Genomic DNA, 25,606 nt, shown 5'->3' on the forward strand with positions numbered 1-25,606 from the left:
AGTTGGGATACTGTGCTCGATGATACACAGGGCCTGACTGGGCATCTTCATGTTCCTGTGAAATGCTTCCACTCTAGCACCTCTATTCATGAAAGAAGGACCAAAAATTTGTGTCAGGGTAATAAGAAACTTCAGGGTGATAATGTGTCATGTGAGAGTAACTTGTTATCTGTTGTTCCTGTTACATCCTCTTTTCTGTGACTGAGCTTTTCCTCTCCTAGAACTGACTGGTCTCTGTTGCAACAAAGAGATATATAGTGAAACACAGTACTGTTCCCATTTGACAAACAGTGATAATGTGAGGAAAAACAACGCATGCTGTGTCATCCTATCGTGGCACTATGGACAGCCATGGACACAGTGATCTGGGAAGCACAGCTGTGGATCAGGTCATGGAGTGGGCTTGCATCTAGTCATGTGGCAGGGACTGCTTGCTGAACAAACTTTTAAATGCCATGCATGCTTTTATCATACAAAACATGAGCTGTAAGAAAAGAATTGTACATATATTAAATATATGCACATTATCTATTAAATATGTGTATATAAATACCTGTATTAATGCATGTACTCCCATGCACCTGATTGACATGCTTATCACAAAATAGGTAAGGTTGGGAAGGGATCACAAGTGAGGTCATCAGGTTCAACCTCTCTGCTCAGGCAGGTCTTCATAAAGCTCATTGCACAGGATTGCAATTGCTATTCAAAATAGTTTTTTAATATCTCCAGTGAGGGAGACTCCACAGCCTCTCTGGGCAATCTGTTCCATTCTTCCTCACGTTCAGGTGGAACTTCCTGTGTATCAGTTTCCACCTGTTGCTTCTCCTGTTTCCCAGCACCACTGACAGAGCCTGGATCCATCCTTCAGCACTCTCCCATCAGATACTTACAGACTTGGATGAGTTCCCCTCTCAGTGGTCTCTCCTCGGGCCTGATCCAGCCCAGCTCCCTCAGCCTTTCCTCATGAGCAAGATGATCCAGTCCCTTCATCATCTTTGTCCCCCTCTGCTGGGCCTGCTCCAGGAGCTCCATGTCTTGTGTCCAGGGGAGCCCAGAACAGGACACAATGCTTCAGATGCCCCCACTAGGACTGAGTAGAGGGGCAGGATCACCTCCCTCAACCTGCTGGCAGTGCTCTTCCCGAGGTGCCCCGTGGTACTCCTGGCTTTCTTGTCCACAAGGGCACACTGCTGGGTCACAAACAGCTTTTTGTCCACCATGACCCCTGAGATTCTTCCCTGCAGAGCTACTTTTCAGCAGATCAGCCCCCCAGCCTGTAATGGTGACAGTATTTATGGCACTCTCTGTGAAATATTTTCCTTGCATCTCCTTTATGTAAGTTGGGAGTAAGCTTGTGGCATCTCTCTCCTAAAAAAGAAGCCTGGAAAGAACTTCCCATGGCTTCATGCAAGCCTATTTTCAATCAAAATGTCTCTAACTAATATAGGCTAAAAATGCCATGTGTCTTTAATTAGGTTTGCATTTCTCTTGGAGACTGGGAGTAAAGGCAGGGAGAATATAATGCAATAGAGACCCTGGGAAAATTAGATCTGAAAATGAGGTAAAGAAAACAGATTCTGAACACAGGACTGAGACAGAGAAAATTTATTTTGGAAACATAATTTAGGCATTCTACTGACAGGACTGCTTTGAGTAGCTGAGACATTTCATGAAAGGAGATTTTATTTTGTCTGTGAAATGACAGTGAACATAGGAAACATGCTTTTATATTTTAATTTCAAATTAATGATAAAGGAGAGGAAAAACATGGGTCAAAACTGAGGCACATTTTAAGAAATTGCACATGCACACACACATCTGAGTACATACAGTTCATGTGTCCACAACAGAAACCCCTCGGGATGTCAGCTTCCTTCTGCTGCTGTAGGAAACCAGTGCTCCTATAACCTTCAGGAAGAGTTTAAAATAATATCACTAAGTGTATTTCCAAATGTGAGTTTGAGCAGGGAAGGCCATTTGCTACATTAGGTGTTGTCAGGAGAGCTCTGTACAGGCAGTGAGTTTCTGAGGATTAATTGTGGTCCTCGATGGTTATGAAGTGTATCTCTGTGGCACAGCTGCTTTCCAGATCTTGCAGCTGAGACAATACTGGGATGAACATAGTAACCTTCACCACTGGCCACTGAAGTCTAGTTCTCCTTTTAACTGTCTCATTGCAAAATACAGGAGTGTTAGTTAAATAGCTGAAGTACAAAGAGAATCACAGTTTGTGGATTCGTGAGACTCAAACTCTAAGAGCAAGTGCCCTTCAAATGGCTAAAGAAAGGGCTCCATTACTCTGGGGACCCCTTTGATTGCATGTCCAATAGGAAATTAGCCTGCCAATGAAAGAGCAGATGTCATTGCATGAGGTCTGTCTTACATGGACTAGGAAAGAGATTATTATGTCTGACATTGATCAGGGTTACACAACAGATAATAAGGTCATTGAATTTGTGCATTTGTGGCTAGGCTGTAGGAAAATTTAAGTTCTATTCCACACTAGCAAACAAATGCCATTAGCTTTCTTAAAAACAACAACAAAAAAGTGAGTGCAAAAAGAACATGAATATATTTTTGAGAAACAATAATATCACAGACACAAAAATCCAGAGTAGATATGCTGATTTGGTAGTCGTGAGAGACGTCCTTTTTTTACAAAGCCTCTGGTGGGTGCAAGCAGATGAACACAGAGGTGCTGTGTGAGTAGGGGACCATGGCCTTTGCACTGAAATCCAGCAGGTCATATGGAGCCATGCAGCAGGCTACACCACAGAGAAGGAGGAAGTGGAAACACTGCATCCTGGCTGCTGCCATTCTGCTCTCTCGCCCACAAAATGGGAAGGAGTGGAGTTGCAACTCAGACCCGTGTCTCTAAGAGAACATTCAGAAAACATTAAAAAACCCACAAATAAATCTAAAATAGCATACATATGTCCCCAAAAAACACCCAAACCCACCTAAAAAAAAACCCCACCAAACCCAACACACAAACAAACAAAAAAAAGCAAAGTCCATCTGACCCACAAACAGCCCAATAGGCTGAATCTGCAAAGTTTAGATTCTGCTCAGGGTGTCACCAGTCCAAGGCTGAAACTGCAGGAGGTGCATAAAGGCAAGAACTTGGGAGGTCCAGGAGTAGAACAAGAGGGAGTGTGGACATGCAGAGAGCAGAGAGAGAAATCCTTAGTAAATGCAGGACTAGAAGAACAACAGCTGCCAGAGGCCAAGGGTTGAAGTGCCTTGTTCCAGAAGAACTATGTAAAGAATCTTGCCCAGCACCTGTCCATAGTGTCCCAGGCTCGGCCATTCTGTGATAACATCTAAAGCTGCAAATATATATTTGGAAAAAAGAAAAAGATAAAGCAAAAAAAGACAAGAAAAAAATTAAAGCAAATAAAAGGTGGTAAAAAAAAGGAAAATAAGACAACAATGGTGACATTCATTTTTGAAGAGTCATTTAGGAAAGATTCTACTCTGGCACAAGCTGAGACCAAAAACAAGACCTAAGGAGAGGAGTAGCCATTATGATAAAATAATTTGGGATTTCTACTGATAACAAAACAACCTAGAAGTGCATGCAAACATAAACTGAGCTATATTAAAAGTGGTGATAATTGCCCCCATTGAGCTTTGAGCCTGCTATAAACTGTTAAATACTCTTAAGTTATGCCTTACTTTGAGACACTGGAATGTACAGACACTGCAGGAGCATCCCAGGGAATTAACCATGCAGCTGATAAAAACTACAGAATAGAGAAATGTGCTTCTTTGCTCCATATCCAGTGTGTGGATACCTTCTGCTCTCTATAGATTGAATTTCAAGCAGGTCAATACATGGGAAAAAAGGTGTCACTACACCCCTGGCCTGCAAAATTAAACAGATGGCAGCTGACACCTTAGAAATGTATTCTCTCGCAGGTGCCATGGCCAGAAGATGGATTCTAAGGTGAGAAGAAGCAATTTGGTGCTACTCCTACTGCTACTGCAAATGTTTCCATATGTATGGAATGCTCCAGAGCTTCATGAAAATCTCCAAGCTGTTTCTCTTTTCTCTTTTGTCTTTCCAAGCTAGCATCCTACAGCCACACCGAGTTCAGACTTATTGGTATTCCAAAAGCAGAGAAAGATACCTCCATTTGAGATAAGAACTAGAAAGTACTTCCTCTGTACATTTTCCTAGGAGCACAAATACCTGCATAGGCTTTCCACAGGAACGTAGCAGTTGTCATAGCCCAGACCACTACCACCTCCAAGTTCAATCAGACTGTGGCAAGTCCTGGCACTTTCAGAAGAAGGTTTAAGAAATCCCACTGAGGAATTCCCACCCATGGTAGGAGACTGTGGGTGTTCTTTTCACCCCAATAATGTGGCAGTGAATTCTTCCTGTTACTTTTGTTGTAACCTGATATAAAGCAAACTCCTTTTGGACATGAAATAGTGCTGGGTCAGAATTCAGATGCATTCATTCCCCTACATATGAAAATCCCATTAGGGTGGGATTTCACAGTCTGCATGATTCACATACTGGCAAAATGACATTCATAAGTATTTGGATTTACAAGACTGATCAGTTCAAAAAACTCCCATTGTAATCTGCAAGAAATACAGATACAGCATAATGATTTGAGATTATGAATAGTAAACAGTCCTATCTTCTTGCTGCCAAAATTTACAGTTATTAAAAAACTGGGAGTATTGTTTAGCAGTAATAATATCAGTTTATCTGCTGGTGGATTGATCTCCATGACTGTGGATTATCTGTTTTCTCTGCAAGTAATGGTATTGCTTGTATCTATTGGTACGCTTTGCAAGTTCATTCATCACTGTATTTTTCAAAGGATGGTTTAGATATTAGCTAATGTGTAGTACTCTCTTCTGAGGTTGGCATGGGATAAGTCTTATTTTAGAAAAGAAGGAACTGAGGCTTTTTAAAAATAAACAATTTTCCTTCTTTAGTAGTGCCTGAAATTGCTAAGTCATATTTTTAGGCTTAGTCTGTACTCCTCTTTTTGAAATATTTGAGAGCTGTGTCTCTATGTGCCTATTTTATTTAATTTGACATCAACAGAGTAATTACATATCAGATTCAGAGGTGTCAAGAAGTGGTCTCAGAATTAGTCTCACAGTCCAGTCCTATTATGGGTTTTAGCCAATGGTCTTGGATACATATGTGAATAGGCACCTGAATTGCAACACCCCAGGATGTTCAACACTATTAATTCCGTTCTGGCAGCTCTGGGTATTCTAAGCTAATTTTTTTGACCTCTCCAATGGATTCTCAGCTCCAGTAATATGCATGGCTGAGAATCCATTCTCTCAAATTCTTATCTATAGGTGTTAGATTTCAGATAGAGATGATGTGATACTACTACTTACATCTTGGTGGTGTCTTTTTCTCTGAGCTCCCATTCTTGAAATGTTCGGCATAGTTAAAGCTTTCTTACATGGGAGTGATTTATTTACTCTGTGTAAATTATACTGTTGTAAGACTTCTGCATACCTCTCAAGTGTTTATATGAACATTTGAACATGTGGAAGAGTATTTAATAAAAGCTACTAGTTTTATGCACAAACAAGACCAAAAAAAAGTGGAGCTTATACCTTGGTCTTCCATAGTTTCTGCATAAGCCATTATTTGACCCAGATTTCCTAAATACTTTGCCCAACTTTGCAAAATTTTATCCAAGTCCTAAGCACCCGAGAAAATATCTTTACTGAGATCCTCATGTCACTGAATTAAGTGATAGAATACACACATACTGTAATAGAGCAAGGAATTTATCCATAAATTTCAAAGAACTTTTGTGTCCAGGAAAAAAGATCCAGAGACTATATCCCTCTTTTAGCATTACCAGGACTAATGCAACAGAATTGTATTTTTAGGTATGTGCACATTATTCCCAAACACATTTAGTCTAGACTTAAACACACTTGACAGTCCAGAGGTGCTCCTGGATATTGCAAAGGGAGCTGTGAAGCAGAGCAGGAGCTGCCCTTGGACTGTGTACATAAACACTTTGAATGTTACTTAGTCTGGTTAAAACTAAATCCAACTTCTTGAACCAAATAAACTTTTTCTTCTGTAGAAGCTGCAGGTAGTAGCTCAGCAATAGATAAGGTCAGCAGTGTCTGACCACAATAAATAATGCTATGGTAAACACAGTGCACAGTCTGTGCTGGCTAGAAAACTGCACAGAGCTTGCTGTGCCCAAGGTTCCTTTGTGAAGAGCCATAAAGGAATAAGTAATGTATAGGAGGCTTTACAACTGTGGATGGAAGTCGGGGAATATCCACTCAGTCATGAGTATTGCTGGTGAGTTTTAACATCTTCCACAATATCTCCCAGGGTCTGTAAAGCTTTCAGACATTCTGGGAGATGACAAGCAGCTCACATAGGAATCTTGGACAGAATTTATATAGTCTGTGACATTCCAACATGGTTTTTTGGTAACAATAGTCTATTACTGTTAAAAAACTGCTGTTAGCTTTCTACTGAGAGGTGCTCATATCTCCTTAGCTGTGTTTGAGTCCCTAATAGGAAGTGCCTCTACAGCAGTTGAGGGCAGTGCAGCCCATTTGCTAACAGTTGTCACAATATGCAGAGTAGAGCTGTAAACTTTTCCTAGTAGATCGTTTATGCCATCTCCCCCAGTAATTCTAGGAATAGTCTGCCCACTTCTTATGGGACAATATTAGTTTTCTATTTGCAGAAGAACTGGACATAGCAACTAGCACACAGAAGGCCAGCAGAAACACAGATATTCTTGAAGTGGAAATAGAATAGAGTTACTATGAAAAAAATCAGTAAGGTGTGTAAACTAATATTTTATTTATGTTTTGTCATCTGTAAAGACACAAAGGTCTTGCCTTTGTTTGGAATTAGGCCTGCGGACACTGAAGCAGAGCAAACAGTGCAACTTCCAGTTCTATAAGAGAGAGAGCAGACAAGTGCTTTGAGTCATCTCTGCTCACATTATTTTTTGTCCTTGTTTCTTGTGAGTTTACCTTGTGCAGGAACACCAGAAACTGTAACTGTGGTTTACAGACCAAACAATGCCCTAGATTTCCAATGATCTGCAGCGTTACATCAATGTGAGCTGTGACAAGGTCAAGTTTTTGAAGAGCAACACCCCAGGGTGTGCAATTAATTGTGACTGAGACAAGTTCTCAGTTCAAAGTATTTCTATGAAGTAAAGACATTTAAAAAGAAGTAAAAATAATTCATGTGTGTAAAAGCTAGTTTAAAATCCCCTTTAAAAGCAGATCACCTTTAATCTGTTCAGAAATACAGTTCATAATTCTTTCTGGAGACTCAGTGACAGGCTCCCTTTACGCCCTGTGTATCATCCCTCCCACCTGGCCCACTGGCTAATCTACTTGTTAATAGCTCACAGTCTGAAACAAATTCATCACCCACATCTGTATTGCTTAGGCTGTAGCTTTCTCCTGGACCTGACAATGGTGGTGCAAAAGAGGCATTAAAACTGAATACTAATGCAGACAACTCTTCACACCCACAGACTCCGGGGTCAGCTAGATAACCTTAAAAGGAATTCCCCTGTGACTGCATTATCTTCAGACACTCAGTAGTGGTTTTTGTTTGATGGCTGGAGTGTTGTTGTCAGGCTTTTCTTTGGAGAAGCACAATTTTGGCTGCTTACTATCTGATGAAAAAAATCTGCTTTCATTACATCAGTTTAGGTAATTTTCTAATCTCACCTAATTTAACATTTCATTTTTCTGACTACAATTTCAGATTCTGTCTTAGCATTTATATTACTACTAACTGAACACTAGTTCTCGAGTTTTCTAATTATTTAATGTCATAAAAAATCTTAAATTAATATGCCTAATTCCTGTATCTCATTTGGGGAGAATAGCTCAGAAATGGGGCACTCTAATTCTAAAATCCCAGACAGTAGTTCAAGTTCCAGCCCTTAATTAAAACTCTAGTCTTAATTACAACATTACTTTTCAGGATCCGACTTACTTTCTGTTGTCCCGATTAAATGTGGTAGTTCATTAATGTATTACTTTGCATTGGGCTTATCTTTATCAGTGGCCAGCACCAGCCTAGAAAGGAATTCAGAATTTTCTTCTATTTAATGTCAAATATTTTTGTACTGTAGATAATGTCTATAAATCTATTGCAAAGGAAGTTACTAGTACTCTGGTGCCTTCTGAGACTTAATAATCTCACAGATGGTGACTCCTAAAACATATCTTATTACAGCTTGGGGAATGAGCTTTTCAGTGCAGAATGCTGGAGTTCATAAATATGAACTCCTTCAGAAGTTCCTGGTTTTCATTGAGGCCTTCAAGGTCCTACAGTGCTTCCCTTAACAAATACTGTCAGGGAAGCTTACCTTCTCCATCTTCAGCTTAAAGCTGTGTGATGGCTAAATAGTTAAACTTGTATAGTATATATCAATCACCTTTATGATGGTTTTTGAAAATATTTCTTTGAAGTGTCAGGCCATTTGATAGTTGAAGAGAGTTCATACTTTTTAAAGGACTGTTTTATGTGCAGTTCAAGTCTCAGAAGGAATTGTGAAGTGGCTTTGGAATGCTCTGCATTTGCACATTGGTGCCTATCTCAAATCTTATCTGCTTATAAATAAAATGCTATTTTTGACAGCTACTTCTACATATTTTGATTGGAGAGTGAAAGCCAAGAAAGGTTTTCTTCCTGTTTATTAATTCCTTGCAGTAAAGAACTCAAGTTAGGAGCTCAGATTAGGAAAGACACAACTTGAGAGCCCTTGTAAAGACTGTTGCAGCCTTGGTATTCAATCAGGAGCCAGAATAAAGAGCATATTCTCAGGTTATATGCATATGATGTGCAGGTACTATAGGAATAAAAGCAGAAGATTCCAACTTTTCTCACCAATGTTCACAGGTCTGTTTAGGAATAGTCCTTAAAAAACAAACCAAACCAATCAACCAACACCCCCTCCAAAATACACACACACACACACCCCAAATCCAAGCAGATGTGCTTGGGTTTTAGCTGTCACTTTCAGAAGTAATGAAACTCCTAGTATAGAAAGAGCCAGGTGTATTTTGCTAGGCTGTAGTGGATTCAAACACAAACTTAACCCAGGCTTTGACTGGAAGTTATCTGAAATAGAACATCTACAATTATGAGGCTGTTGGATTTTAAATTCTGTGGGACACTGAGTTATTATACAGAATCTCTAGATTACTACAATTTTTGACCAACCATTCATTCTAGCAACATGTGTAGACAACTCAGGAAATATTCCTCCAGATTTCTTGCAAGGGCATACTTATTCCAATTTTTCTCCTCGTCAACACCAACTGTGATAACTTAATATAGTTGTCAGAAATGTTCTATATTCCTGAAATCTCTACATCCACACTTGCTGTTGTACACAAAAAGGAGAAGGATTAAAAAATACTAAAGTTGAAGATTGCTAAAAAAACAGATCAAGTCCAGTTTAACAGCAACTAAATCCACAAGGTTTTTACCATCAGATGTTTTTTGTTTTAGTGGAAAAAAGATATTTGGGATCTTGTTGTATCAAATCCTAGCTTTTCATTCCACTAAGGGATCTGTGAAAATACTTTCTGTGATCTAAAATAAGACATGCAGACCGGAAGTACAAGATACTCTTTTTCTGTGGGAAACCAAATGCAGATTCTGGGTTCCTTGAGTCAGGCTTTTTGCATTGTTTATTTGGAATGACCTTGGTTTCAGTTGTTCTGTCAATGTAAGTCACACAAGAAAAAAATTCTTCAATGTGACAGCTACATGGAGAAGAATTCCTTTTCCTTGCCGTTTCACTTGGTTGTTACTGACTGTGTAACTGGCCAATGCACAAATGATCTATCCTGTCCCTGAGAAAAGCCTTGAGGCAATAGTTGCTAGAAATATTAAAATTTTGGGTTTTTTCAATTTTCTTTTTCTTTTGACAGAAATATGATGTTTGTATTTCTTTCAGACTAATCTATTACAAAAATTTCAACAGAATTTGTTGTTATGCTGATATGCTCTGCCCCTATGAAAAAGTATATATGTCAGAACTGAGTTATTTTTGAAGTTTTAGTTGCTATATCTTTTCCCTGCAATGTTAAAGACTGGTTCAGGGTCAGGAATGCCCATCAAATAGAAGAGACAGAATAGCCTGTGGTTCCTCTTGGAAAGCAATGCTGTCTTGCTGCCAGTACCCTTGCTGCCAGAATGTTATAGGCTGGAGCACTGGTGTCTCTCATGGGAAAGTGAATTGTTGCCTATCAGTTCCATCTGCTGTGTGTCACAGTGGTTATGGGTTATTTCTTACTTTGAGGGAGAAAATAAAAGGTGGGGAAATGGGGCATCTGTTAAAATCCATAGAAAAGTATTTCTTGGTTGCTACAGAGATCAGGATCCTTGAAGACCACTCAGGAACTGACTCTAATTCACAAGGCTCAGCACCACACAACCCCTGAGTAGGTCATGGGTCTGGGGCAGTGCTGAGAGCTTGTGGTGGCTCTGTGTGAGTGAGAGGTCTGCTACAGCCCTGCTGGGCATCAGGCTGAGGAGGTGCTGGGGAGGTCATACTGCCAGTACCTATAGCAACAGTGTGGATATGAGGAGTAGGTTAAACCTGTGTATTGCTGCAGCCTCCATGGTGCAGCTTCTGAATTGTTAACAGTCAAAACTGCCCTCCACCAGTTCTCTGGCTTCCTCACTGAATTGGATACAGCCAAACTATGCTCTCTCTTGTGATTTTCTTGATTCTTGCAGTTGTACACTGCTAAGATATTTTCTTAAGCTGCCACATTCCTGAGGTAAATAAATCCTTCTTCCCACTCCTCAGCCCTACTGTATCTTCCTTGATAGGGAATCTTTTATGTCAAACCCAAAACATTTTCATAGCAGATCTCATAAATGGATGGTTATATACTGCTGTGTCTCTTTTTCTGTATGCATACATTTAACTTCTCTGCAGTATTATCAGGGCAGGAGCAAGACCTCATCATGTGATCTTTAGCTGTACTGCCCTTTTTTCTGATTCTTGCAGAACCAATACTAGTGTGTACAGTTATCCAAAATATTGCAATTACTTTGTCTTATCTCTCAATGGTAATGGCAATCTCTGCATTAAATAGAATTACTGTTGTCAGTATTTTTTCTGATATATAAAGGCCATGATTTTATGACCCCAGTAGCAAAATAATGTTTAAATTCAGATAAGTTTGACTCAAGGAATTCTAAAATCTCATGACATAAGACTGATGAAATTTGAGAATGTTATATATATTATATATATATACACACACACCTTATGCAAATTTAAAATATGTTATTTCATTTCACTTTTAAAGAGTCATCAGCAAATGTGACTGTCCCAGTGCTCACCAATATGATCCTGTGACTAGCAAGAGGGAGAAGCATGGCTTAAACAGAGACCTATGCAGATATTTTCTTATCTTCCAGAAAGCAGAGCCTGCTGCTCCGTCTCTGTGATGTCTTCCTTATAGTGACATATTTCTTGAGATTAACCTGAGAACACTAACATTTCTTTCAGGTAAAATAAAAACGCAGAGTCCAGATTTTTGTTGTCTCTTTTCTGCTCCACTTCTGATGTCTGTCTATTTTCAGACAAATCTGAGTCTCCATGGCTGAAACAGGTTTAGCATTTACACAGCTCAGAGCAGTGAGTCACATCTTGGTTCTGTTCAGTAAAGTACATAGAGTTCATAATGAAATACAAAGTTATTTCCAGACAGGGCCCCTCTCTGAAAAATGTTAACAGGTGGAAGCCCTAGTAGATAACTTCATGTCTGCTCTTCAAGAGAGGGTTATTTTTACCACCAGCCTGAGTTTGGTGAGTGCAAGCGTACCATGCAATGATATACAGAAAGCATTTATAGCTGGAAGGCTCTGGAGTGCCATGTCCCTCCCCATTTTTAAAGCAGAAGAGGCAAACAGGCTGATAATGTGTATGCATTTGTGTATTCATAACACCTACATGAGGACGTGATTTGATTTCTAGGCACAGAATTAATTTGATCATTTAGAGAACGGGGTTAGGAATAGAGAGTACCCAATACCAAGTCCATTGGTGCTTTGATAAAAAACAGTATAAAAAATATATTTTTCATTAAAATGCAGCTCATCTTTATGAGGTGATTGATCACAGTAAATTTACAGCCATGTAAACATGTCTAGAATTTCATATGCTTATATATAAGAAGTCATCTATGAAAAAAGGTATTTTTCTCCCACTATTCATTTTTTGCTTGAGAAATGATTATTAATTTGTAGCTTCTCAGAAAATTTTGCCTTTTTTCCCAGTGTCTAGCTTTGTTTTTTAACACTTAGAGAAACGCACGCCCATGAAACTGAGGAACTCTATGAAGAAATTTGAGCTGGTAACTGAGTGCAAAAGTCTTGTCTGATGGCTGCTAAGCTGTGGAAGAAGAGATTTGATCACTTGTGGAATTCCCCCTGCCTCAGCCCACGTGGATGGGCAGTGACCTGCATTCTCCCCCTGGCTTGGCAGCTCTGGTCAAGACTCGTCACAGGGACTTCAGTGCCTTTGACAACACTGTCTGCTGAAGTACCTGAGGCCCACCAGTGTCCCCTGTGAGTGTGGGACAGCAGTGTCTTGTAAAAGCATAATGCATTCCCAGTGTGCTCCTGAGAGAAAGGAGTCCAGCTTTACTCTGTGGGGAAGGACTGTAGAAAAGAAAACCCACAGCAGCAGTGCAAAATGATAAGTCCCATTGTGCTGTAAACAGAGTTTAGGTTTAGAAATGAAGAATTCAGTGGTGAATCACATGAAATCCCCACTTACTGAATACGTTACATGCTTTTAGAAAATTCTGCATTAGTAATACTATAAAAACCAGTTTTAATTGGATTATGGATTGCATTGCATATCCACAATTGAAAAAAGGGAGGTTGTGACCCCACGTGCTTCTAGTTAGGCCACTAATATCTCTTATTGTAAGAGAACTGCTCTGTCTGTGTGTTTTCATTTCTTGGTCTTTTCTGAAACAGCCAGTTTGCCAGAATGCCAAATAGAGGCATGTTTTTGATGAGTATTTTTTCTTTAGAAACTGGGCTGAGAGCCACAGACTCACTTCCAGTGAACCACCAAACCTTCTTTTAATTTGGTGACCTCAGTTACTGTTGTATTTGGATGAACCCGGACAAGTTTATATGTGAAAGTGTCTGCCTTTCATAGCTAATCCTTTGAGCTATTCAGTCTTTTTAAATCCTTGTCTTTTTAGGCTTAAAAGAGTTACATCTCTATCCAGACACTTTCAATATTCTGTTTTCAGGATTTAAAAAAGCATTTCAAAGCTCTTCCTGAATTTAAGATGATACTGATAACTGCAAAGAAATTTTTTAAAGCAAAGATTTTTGCAACATCAGACAGCATACAATAGTATTTTTTATTCAGGTATAGATGTGCTTAATAACTAAAGAATATTGCTTGCATATATTAAAATCATATTTTCTAAGAAAAGACATGAAGAATGTAGTCGGGTTATCTGATGTCTTGCTTAAAATTTCTCCACTAATAAAACATGGACTGAACATGGACTTGCAGAATGTCCTTTCAAAAAAGGAGAAATGATTTAATGATTTCCAAGGTTACATAACTAGAGACTGGAACACAGGACAATAGCAATGAAATGGCATCATGTGCCTGACTTCAGAATAGTCAGTGCTTCATATAAGCAGGGTTTGAGATGGGTAGGAGAAAGTTTTGTGCCATGGGCTCTCAGATGTTCAGCAGACTTTGGCACTGCAGTCTTCCTTCCAGACCTGGGCAGTCTGTGGTCACCATTTCTGTACTATCACACTGCAGAGAAGTGAGAGCTCCCTGAACCAAGCTACTTCAAGCTCTAAGTGTCTAAACTTCTCAAAAATTACTTCTCTGTTTATGATTAGCTTTTTTTCAATTTTCAGTTCTTATTTTGTTTCGGCTTGAAACCAAGACCTTTGATGATTTCAACAGCCAAAAAAAGTATAAATAAAGAAAGTGCAAGTATGGTTATTAAATCTGGGAAGTTCTACAGAATTTCAGTGATGCTTAATATATTCTGACAAGTATCCACATCTTTATCTTAAAGGCTGTTGAATCAAGATGGTGATCATTAACTCAGCTGAATTTTAAGAAATATAAAAATCAAAAGCATCACAGAACATAATATATTATATATATATATATATATATGTTTTCATTAAGCAGCATTTCATATGTTTTCAACAGCAGTTGTCTTTTACTGAACAAATTACAACTTTCAGCTACTCATGGAAATTGTTCGTAGAATACTCTTTTAAGGTCATGGAGAGCCAAAAGTAATCAATTATTCTGGAAATAGTATCTAAGAAAATCTGAAATTGCCTGAACTTGTCACAGGGACTCTGTGCTTGCTCAGTGTGAAATAAAAATATTCACAGCTACCATGAGCAGTAGGAGATGCAAGATACTTATTTTTTTTCTAAACTTCATGAGGTGTTTTAAAGCACTCATATAGGTGCTGTACTCTGGTAAGGTGGCATGGTGGTAGCATCTACTGTCTTAATCTGCTCCTAAATTACTGGGTAAAATCATTTCTATGTCTTACCAGTTATTAAAAATGTATTAGGAAATATCAGAAATAGAGAGGCAGTTCAGCCTTCAACAGAGTAGGTCTGCGTTTTTCTGTGGTGGAAGACAGGGGCTCAAAGAAATTACCCTTGACCTTTTGGATTCCAGAAAGAGCTGCACTGAACATGGGCTTGCTTTGGTTTTAAATCCCTTGTCTGACAACTGCTCCCTCCTCCTGCAGCACACAATGATGCTTACAGGCAAAAGCTGCAATATCCTTTACAACCTGAAACAATCCTCTGTGCTTGCTGTCGGCTCTATCATGGAGATGGATGCTCTCTGCAAAACACAGTATTTTGAATTAAAGAGAACGGCTCAGTTTAAGGTTTGCTAGCAGATGCAAACAAATTCCTGAGCAGCAGAGCCTGACCTCTCTAGTGTGGTTTTTTTCTTCCTGTGTCTTATTCCACAAACTTTGAGAAAATGCTTCCACTTATGACAAAGCCTCCCTTGTCCAGATGAAGAGGGAATGTCCTCGTTTCCATGCACCCCGAGGGGCTCCCTGAAACACCCCTGTGTCGCCCTGTCCCAGTGGTGCCCTGGGAGCAGCCCGACAAAGCAGAACATCGGATTCGTTCCAGGCACTGTTGGCAGCCAGCACATTGTAGGACTAACTTGCAAGGAATGTTCCCCTTGGCAGGCAGCCTCCTCCTGCCATCAGTGCCAAATGATATCAACCATAATTGTTACTATTTATGATTTTTCTTGTTGCTTTTATGAATCACTGCTAAGACAGCTAGGTTATTCCACAGCTTTGAACAACTTGTACAGTGGAAAACCTGGTAATAGGTAGAGGATAGTATGAATTACTTTGAATTGTGTCTACGATTGTTTGAGCTGAGAGATAAAAGCGTATTCTCCTTGGGCTGGGAGCTCCAAATAAAAGAAATGCTGAGTCTTAAGACTCCAGCATTGACACTGTCTTGCTATGTGCCCTGGAGAAGTTTCTTGAATGTCTTTCTTTGTTTTCTTTTACTTGCACTTTTCTCTATATTCTGTTTATTTGCACTTTTTTTCCAGCTGATTTTAAATTAATGTAAGCAAGCAGGTCCACATGTAAATAAATATTTCACCACTGAAAATAGTCTCATCTGTATGCAATGGGTCTGACGGTGTGTGACACCCTGAGCTTCTTGGTGTGTGGATGAAATATATAGATAAAAATGGTAGTTCTATTTTTGCCTGAAACTAACACACAATTAAAAATATAACAACTCTGTCCTATTTTGCTTTTCCCAAGTAAGAAAAATGCAAATATATATGAAATTCCTGAGGTGAACAATGCTGTAAGTGCCCAACAGCTCTGATTCAGGTTTGCACTTCCAGAAACCCTGGGCATGCTGTCACAGGCATTCTGGAAACTGTTGAGTGAAACAGCTATGCATGCACAGTAATTCTGGCATGTCCTAAAAGCAGGTGACTACTATGCAAGTACAGTGTCACATGAATGTAGGCAGTTTTTATCAGGAATTCCCAAGCAGAAATTTATTTGTCCTTTTCTATGTGTCACGACTAAAGCAGACACAAAAATCCGTTTTCTGTAAAAGAGAGAACATTGTATGCCAGGTGCTGGGGGCGGGTGAGTGGCTTTGGATGCCCACTGTAACAGCAGAGGAAAATAAGTCTCTGGTGCTGGAGAATAACCTTCTGTAGCACACATGGGCTAGTAGCCACTTCTGTGGTAGTACTTGAAGGATGCTTTACGTTCTAAACAAGGATGTTTGTGTTTTTCTCCACTTCTTGTGATTGACTATGGGAGAACATAGTACCCACCTCTTCTTCCACTTACAGGGTGTTTATTGCCTCTACAATGATGTTATATGAATAATATTGCTTTTTAAACTTCCATACTGTTGCTGAGTGTCAATAATACTCATGACAGTGTTTGAGCTTTTTATTGCTTTTACTTATGATTATGTATTTAATTCTAAATGCAGCATTACATATTTCATTTTGCAAATGAGAAGTACCTATCAAGCATCACTGTTTATACTGGCAAGCTTATAAAATATATTATTCAAGCAAAATAGAATGTTTTTTAAAATTTGAGATATAATAGGACTGCAAATCCTAATGTGGGCATATCATGCAACTGCATATATCCCCAAATATGTGCATTTTCATCAGGTCACCCCAAGCTACATGAGGAAATGGTCTGTTAGCCAGTGTAACAGACAGACCACAAATATGAAGCATCTGGAGACCCAAGCAAGGCAGCACAGCTACGTTATGCCATCAGAGGTCATGACACTTGTACAGAAATAGAAGGGCTGGTGGCTTGGAAGCAAGAGGCAGAAGGTTTGAGCTGATTAGGGATACCCTGCTGATGCCAGTGTTTCCTCTTGCCTTCAGACAGGCACTATGGCACAGCAGGCACAATGCTTATCCTGCTTAGAAAAACAGGTTATTTCTTAGTGCAAGGCATGGAGAGAAGTGGAAAATTGTTGAGGTACACTGTGTAGATCACTCCAAGGAAAGGGGAGGGTAATTCTTTCAATGTCTCAAATAGATGACTGAACTCTGGGGAAGTCATAAAATGCTCTGAATGTCTACACTGGGGCAGCCAGCAAACCCATCAGCATTAGAGAATGCATCCTCACTCCTGGTGTCCAGTGCAGCAGTCTCAAACTCACATTGCAAAGATCAACAAGTTCAGCTCTCCTGACCCAAGCCCATAAATGCACAGAAGTCTTTTTCATATCTTATTTACTTTATTCCAAACTCTAGTTAGAAAACTCTGAAAACACAATTTTGTGGCCAATCAATGAGATGCTTTATTATGATGCAGTTTCAGAGACAAGAATCAAAGGATTTTTGGTGTAACTCTGCCTAGAAAAAGTTGTAACACAAGTGGGAAATCTTCTTGTTTTGTAAACATGAATTACAGAAACCAGAACCACTATGTTAAGTTTGAGGCCATTCTGAATTAATGGATATAGATATACTGGGTTTTTAAGTAGTAACCAGCCACAAAGTTGGTTTCAGTTGTTCAGGTTCCTCTTTCTTTTTTTAAATCTTTGTAATTCTTAGAAAACATAATGCAGCCAGGGGAAGGGTGGCAGGGAAGTAGTGTTTCCTTTGGTCAATGCTACACTGGAATGTGTTTTTTTCTGTCTTTTCTAGTAAAGAAAAGGCTTTTCCAGAACTTTTTTTTTTTCCCCAACCCAGTAGTAATGTTTCAATATATGTTAATTTTGAGCAGTCATCTGGACCACCTAGTAATGTGAGTCTTGCATTTTCTCACTGTTAAAATCTTAGAACTAAAACTCTTCCATATTTTAGCTACACTATCAAAGTACATCTGTAGTGTAACAAACTGCAGATCTATCGAAGGGTCAGCCATTTCATTATAACTAGTTCTGATTTATTAATTGTTACTGCAAATGTTTTGTCTTCCATTAACTTTCCTCTACCCTGAAGACAACAGGCCTCAGATTGCAAGGGATTGTCTGTGTGACATTATGTACAATCTGTCCAGGTGTGTCTTTTTCCCTGATAAAGAGAGTCTTTCTGCTGCTTGAGGCCTTGGATGTTCTCTGCTGATGGCTGGGACAGTTTTGAACACACCAGGAAGGCAGTGGCCAGAGTGATGATTTTGCTTTAATGGTATATTTCTCAAAAGCCATCCAAATGCCATAGTGACAGACAGCTTTAAAATATATATTTAGCTTATAAACTTTCAGTGAAGAGCCTATCTGTTATGCCAGAGCAAGAGAAAAGCTTTAGAAATCAATTGTAGCAAAGCAAAAGGTTTGATTTATTGGTCTTTCTCACTTCTGCCTCTCATATGTTGTTCCTAGTGACCACACTGTAACAGAACATGACACTATTATTATTATTATTATTATTATTATTATTGTTTTTCTTGAACTACTATGTTCTTTATAGAACTCTGACTGTATCCTTTTCCTAGCCTTTTCCATTAGTATAATATCTCTTTGCATAGTGTTTCATTTTACTGTAAAGTTATTTGCATCAGAAGTGCAACTCTTGTGTTAGATACTGATGCAGGCCACGGCACTGCTTCTTCTTTCCATCTCACAACCAACTGAACAGAAGTAAAAGGAGAATAGGCAGGATGCAGACTAGCCTAAACTTCTTAGGTTTATATTCAAAGTCATATTTTGGATCCTTATTGTGACAAGCACTGCTGAAATTTGGTGGGTTTACTGTGGTGATGGGAAATTGGCATTGTTCTGTTACACTTGGTTGCCATAAATTGTAACTTTTTCTAACACAACACCTTTGGAATTTGGTAATGCTGCTGGGCTGTCAGGGGCACTTTGCACAGAGCATCTGCTGGAGTCTCTACAGGATGTAACACATGTGGCTTTGTAGTCATTAGGATCTAGCAGTTTTAGCAACCTACCTGACTACATTTTGCTCTGTACGAATGCATGTTTAAATGGACATATTTTTTAGTTAAGGATGATGTCTTTGCTAGCTCTTGGTGATTTAGGTATTTTCTGCACTTTAAAATTTCAAACCATTGTCTAGCAGGTAACAACCTGCAGTTAAATACAGGATTTTTAGAGCACAGATTATAAGGCACAGAATTCCAGCCTGGACCATCTGGCTGATAAATTGTGTTGTACACTAATCAGCATGTAATGGTGGTCAATGGCAAGTGCTAGGCAACTCTAAAGCAAATACATCACTATTTCTGTCTCTCCAACCAGAGCCCTATCTGTACAGTAATTTGCTTTGCACCCAATCAGCTGTAATTTCCTAGTTATCTGGAGAAACATACAATTACCAATAGGGAGAATGGTTCTGGGGGGAGAAATCTGAGTGTGTTTGGATATTGTAAGCTGAAACATTTCAAAATAATGTTCATACTTTGGGAAATAAATTTTTTCTTGATTAGGAGATACTATTTTTCACATTGATGAGACAGCGCAATAACTCTAAGAAGTGATATTGTCTTCTAGATCCTCAGAATCAAGTTGTGATGTTGTTATTGTCTGATTAGAGGCTTGCTGCTTGTAGAAGGAGCTCTACTTCCATTTCATACAGGAAGACAAGCATCAGAGAGCAAATAAGTGTTTGTGGCACTTGGACATGAGAGATGTGCTTGTACACAGATGTCAGATTGAAGTAGATGGATAAGGTCAGTAAAGGTAGCTTTAAAAGACCAACTAGCAATGAAACAGCTGCAGTTTTTTGTTTTTCTTCATGATTTTTGTTGCTTTCCAGTGGCTAAAGATTTCTTAGTGTGTAAGGGGTTGGTCCTGGCAAAAAAGAATAGACTTGATATAGCTCTTTAGTTGTTGGGTGCTCTTGTAGTACTGATGCACCTTATAACCTGTAGAATATAATGTTTCAATTCTGATTGTAAGAAAAATTCAGAGTTCTATTAGTCAGCTCTGATTTTATATTTTGTCTGGTAATGGGCCATTGTGTTTTTCAGCCACTCAGCAGTGCAGTGCTAATTCTGGATGACTGATGAGCAATGCTAGCTCATCTAGCTAAGTTTACAATGACTTTATGCTGAGCTGGGGCTTTCTAGGCAGCAGAACTCCTTTTTGTTGCTGCCTTGTGTACATGCTGCTAGGCAGCAGCAGCACCAAATTTCAGATCTAAAGCTCTTCTGACTGAAGCACAAGGGAGAAGTTGAAGCCTGAAAGAAGGAATGTTTCAGGTTTTGAGAAACTTTACTGCCTCCTTCAATGACCAATTAGATATACTTGTTTTTCTGTTGGTTCTTAAAATTGCTGCAAGTACTTCTGTTATGTGGACTATCCTCTTGGTAGGGCACAAGCTTGCAAGGAAACGACTAAGCCATGTGGTGGCTGGTTGATTGCTGTGGTTAGAAAAGGTACTGGGGGTATGGGAATTTACAGAAGTGCAGCAAACAGCTGAGCCCATTGTGGCTGGGCCTTAAAGTCAAGGGCAATATGTGTCAATGTGCTGAAGGAAGTAGAATGAAGGCATGTTCATGAGATATACTGTATTTCTAAAAAGGAATCATAATTGTAATTTTATTTGTCAAGCCTTGCCTTCACTTGCCTTCGTTTTGAAATCTTTCTGTCACAATGAATGGAGACTAGCAGTAAAATCCACTCCTTAACTGTTGACTCATGTAGATTTATTTTAGATTTTATTATTTTTAGATTTTAATTTTTTAGATTTTATTTTTTATTTTTAGATTTTTTTGCTTCTGCTGCCTTAAGCCTGAATCCATAAGCAATAACTACACCATGGTGGTGGAGGAGAGAAAATGAATCCACTTCAATAGAAAAGAAAACTGGCTCTATAAGAATCTTCTTATTCAAGGTTTGAGTCACAACACATTGACAAAATTACTTGCTCATCGCAGTAGTTCAGCTGCTATTATGTCTGATTTTGAGTGTGCATGTGTTGCAATATCTAATTTAGGAGGGAAAAAAGCATTACATTAACTTATGTGTCAAAAATTATTTATGAGCTAATAATACTATGGAGCCTGATTTGAGCTTTCGGGAACACTGACTTCAAGGACTACAAACATTTGTAAATGTAATTAATAAAAATTACTTGGAAACATGGATGGTGATGAGCCAACAAAGCAGTATAAAATTTACTGCAAATCAAGATTCTACCTCTGAATTTGCTAAGACTCTCCTTAAATCTGTCTATGGAACTGATGTTGTCTCTCTCCTAGGGATCTTCAGCAATCCCAAGGGATTACTTCAGGGTGAGCTAAAAAATGTTCTTGCATTATTTACCAATGACTCATTGTAACCATCTGCCACTCCTCTTCCTTGAGTAAATATTGGCAAATGTTATTGCTGCAAAAACAACAGTCAGCTTTACATCACAGCTTTCTCAGATACTGGCACAATGGCTGTGCCAGGATAATGCAAAGTGCTTTTCTGAAAGCTGTAAAAACCATCTGGGGTTTCTCACATAATGCTAGTCAGAGTAACCCTAAAACTGTGCCATCTGATATGGGGAAAATCGGGACTGGGGTCAGGAAATCACAAAGAATCTATTCCTCAGTGGTTGCAATTGTGCCAGAGGACTTGGCAAGGAAGAGTTTTATGGCTGGAAGAATAGAGCACAGACAGATGATGGTTCTGTGGAATCCATTTGGGTTCTCATCTCTGGGAGAAGTTTTTGGAGGCTAATGATGCCGAGTGTTCTTGCTTTCTTCTGCAGGTCCATGAAAGAGGAAACACCCCTCATGTACATTACTTCCATGCTGTGAGATGCAGTTGCATTTAATTTCTGTTTTCAGCTTCTATTTTATCTTCACTGTAGAATTGTGAAATCCTCTGTGACCTGATGCTGTATATAAATTACTCAAAAAATCTTGGTATAAAACAGCAGACAGTACTTTTTTCCTAGTTCTAAGAATTGGCCTGTTGTTTTCAAAAAAGACTAGAATATTTTTGCTGCATTCTTACTCAGTAATCTAAAATTATATCTTCATTGATTTGGCATTTACCAGCTTTCCCAAATAAGACATTAAAAGATCCTTAATGGATGTACTTTTGTGGCTTAGTAGCGGACTGGCTGCTGCTCTTTGCTTTCAAGGTAACCTTTCATGTTTGCTACGTTTTCAGAATACTTTGACTGCTTGCCCAAAACCACCAAAGACATTCATCCTACCCCATCTAACTGCAAAGGCTATTTCAGCCACTCTCATGACAAGTGAGGTTGTTGTAAGAGGAAGATTTGTCTAAGGGTTGTTTTTCTCTCTAAGCTGGTACTTACTCAGTGCACACCAAATCTTGTGCCTTGCTGCAGGGAGGTGCCTTGCTAAACCTGGGCAGTTTAGCTTGGCTACTGGAAGCAATGCAGTTGAGTGTGTTTGTGTCTTCACCCTGGCTAAAATTCTCAGCTTTCTGTTTAGCCTGGTCATTCTGAGTAGTGTCAGTCAAGTGAAATGCTGCCTAGACAACAAAAGGAAAGAAAATACAGTACTCTTTCATATTTTCGTGTTATCCTGGTAGATTGTGGTGGTTAGTATTGGGTCCTGCCAAGCTGATTTTTCAATGAAGAAGAAATCACTGATGTGGAAGGCTACTACATCCTCCTTGCTACATACAAGCCTAGAAAACAAGCTTTTCTTTTAAGACTTAGAACTTGCTTCTGCATGAAGAAAAAATATTTTTAAAAGACAGTGATAATATTGCTGGGTAATATGTAAGCCTAGTTTGTGGAAATTAGTTCTTCAGTTCAATTACTGGTTAATGTGAAAATTCTTAGAAATAGGCAGGCAATATTTAAAGACTGAATTATAGCCTGCTGGTAGACTACAGCTCGAAAAGCAGGGCTACAGGCACGATGTGTGAAGAAGCCCATTTAAAACCACGCTCTACCATATTTAGAATCGTGTAGGATGAAAATTCGCAGTAAATATTCATAATCTATATTCAAATATTAGAGCAGGAATTTAGATTGTCCTGAATCCTTGTGTTGTTACAAAAGTATGGCAATTATTTTCCTGCTTTCACTTCAGAGGGAAAACAGCACTAATTTTGAGAGCTTGAAAGATTCTGCAAGGCAGAATTAAATATGCTGGTCTAGTTCTGTGGTTTTTTCGTTTGGGTCAGCATGGGAAAGTGAAATGCAAATGTTATCAATCTTAGAGACACTCAGGCTTTGTCTTCTGTTTGCTTAGGCTTCCATATGGATGGTCTTTAAAATAAATTGCATGACAAATACAGTTATACAGGATTCAAGTATGGTAATATTGTGTGCAAATCCCTCCTCTCACTTTCCCCACCATCCTGTAAAATCATGGACTTTTTTGTGTGATCCATGTTTTTTTTTCACTTATTTCCTTGTGTTGTTTAAGGAAACGCTTGAGTCAAAATTTTACTTTTTCTCTCCAACCATAAGGAATACAATTTTTCTTGTAAGTGAAACCTTAAATCCTTTGACTCTTGGCTCTGAGCTAAAGAAAATTATCATTACAAGTCCTCATAGCTTTTCTTCTTCCCCTTTGGATGAATGGTGTTATTTCTAATTAAAGACACCATTAAATACCATTGGTAATTCACAAAAAGCCTATTTAGCTTGTTCTGCAGAACAGGATTCTTGTTGACTAAGCTGCTTGTTTTAAATCAAGTCTCATCTCTGGCCATGAAAGAGATGCTTAGGTGAAGGAAGACAAAAACATTGCAGGTTCAGAATGGGGACCTAATTTTATTTTCTGTACGTGACACACAAGCACCAGGTGAGAAACACAATTCAGTTGATTTAATTGCTGTGCAATTATCTTTCCCAGTATGATAATGAGCATTTAGCAGCTTGGTGACACCCTCACAAAGATATGTTAGGAAGGACTCTAAGTTTTCCTTTGTTTGGGTCAGGGATGAAGAAGCACCCTTTCCCTTCTTAGTACACAGAGAATAGGAAAAAAAACCTACACATCAGCTGCACATCATCTTCTGGCATCAACATTTGCCTTCCTGTCATCATGCAGGTTTGCATCATAGCCATTTCCCAAAGCTCTCGTTATCCTAAGTCCACTGAGATCCATGTCTATTGAAGGAAAGTGAAGACAGCTTTCATACTCAGAGCTTGCTTTGATTGTTGGTGTAAAGTCTTGTAATCCCTATACAAGAATAACCACTCATGAAATCTAAATACCTCATTCCTTTTGGTTTAAATACGTTTTAGCTGGTTTTTTATTTTTTAATTTTAAAAAAGTTACTTATGGCTAACCACGGGTGTCAGAATATCTTTATATTATTATCTATCTTCACAACCAATATGCCAGTTTTAATGTGTTAACTGCCCTTACAGATTCCAGGTGAAGACTCATCTGCCTGCACATTTCCTTTGTATTGGAATTACCTGTTTTAGTGAGTTTTCTGTCTTCATACACCACTAAGATTAGTTTCCTTCTGAATGTATGAGCAACCAGCTAGGTACAGAATACATGACATTGTAATATTGTTCACTTCGATTAGCAGTGCAGCTTTTGCAGAAAATTCAATCAAGGCATCAATTTTAGACTGTGATGATGATAATAAAATCCCTATTTAACAGAATTTATGCTTTCATGCTTTTCAACATGACATTTTAATTAATCAGTATAAGTGCTAATGAAATAATGAAGTGGTTTGAACCATAGAAAATAACTGTCGTCTGCTAAGTACTATGTGAGAAAAAAATAACAGGACTTACCAGATGGATGCATAAATTAATGTGGTTTCCCTGAGTTTATGGTTTTCAGCTTTTTTGTTTTGTATTTCCATTTGTCCTAGGAATGTGTCACAAAATGAAGTAACATACAGCATGAAAGTCCAGTGCAGAAAGTTAATGCTTAAGCTGTGTAATTACAGTAAGTAAGGGATGTGATTTATAATTAGTTCTTACTGAATAGTCCTCCACTATGCCTTGAAATGGGAGTCTAGTCCAAATGGGAATACAGATGAGAACCTACACAAGGTGTAGCCCTTTGATTCAGTCATGGCTTCTAGAGACAGAGGAGATGAGTTATCTGGCTTTTCATGATGTGCAGGGCTTCCAGTCTCAGTCAGTCTCAGAAGCAAAGCTGGAACCACAGGCATTCCTCCCTCAGTCAGTGGTTCAGCTCCATTTGTTGCTTGGAGCAGAGGAAGGTCGCAGTCAGGCTGGTGACTTGTTACCAGTCCCCACGGATCTGGCAGTGTCGGCTGCTTGCTTCTGGTAGATTCCATTTGTGTGCAAGCACTGTCTAATTAGACATGAAGAGATTTGTTGAATTATGTTCCCTCTGCTCACTCGGTCGATGCTCCGAGCAGGAATCTTTTAGCAGATAGTGACGCTGACTCATGGGACTCCAGCTGACGAGGGAGAAGGTTGTGCATCTGGTGTGCTCAAGGTCGTGTCATGGGCCCGTGTGTTTGTGGGAAAGCACAGACTTGCAGGCAGCTGCCTGGAAAATGTGCGCTGCTGCCACGCCAGCTCCTTCTGAAACACCGCGGAAAAGGCGCAGCAAAGATCCAGAGGAGAATCCCAGCACTGCAAATACACGGAATGCACACTGAGGCAGAAGTGTGAGTGCA

The 25,606-nt window shown here is 39.1% G+C and overlaps 1 long non-coding RNA gene across 1 annotated transcript; it reads right to left on the reverse strand.

Annotated features, from left to right (window-relative positions):
- Positions 1-1,593: 1,593 nt before the first annotated feature.
- LOC148223012 (uncharacterized) lies at positions 1,594-25,606 on the reverse strand. Its single transcript, XR_015805142.1, has 2 exons — positions 24,744-25,606; positions 1,594-3,332 (listed from the first exon to the last, which is right to left on the reverse strand). It is a non-coding gene; the product is annotated as an uncharacterized LOC148223012 (long non-coding RNA).

This window comes from Sturnus vulgaris, chromosome 8, assembly GCF_052056855.1.
Source record: "Sturnus vulgaris isolate bStuVul1 chromosome 8, bStuVul1.hap1, whole genome shotgun sequence".
In the NCBI taxonomy this organism is placed as follows: Eukaryota; Metazoa; Chordata; class Aves; order Passeriformes; family Sturnidae; genus Sturnus; species Sturnus vulgaris.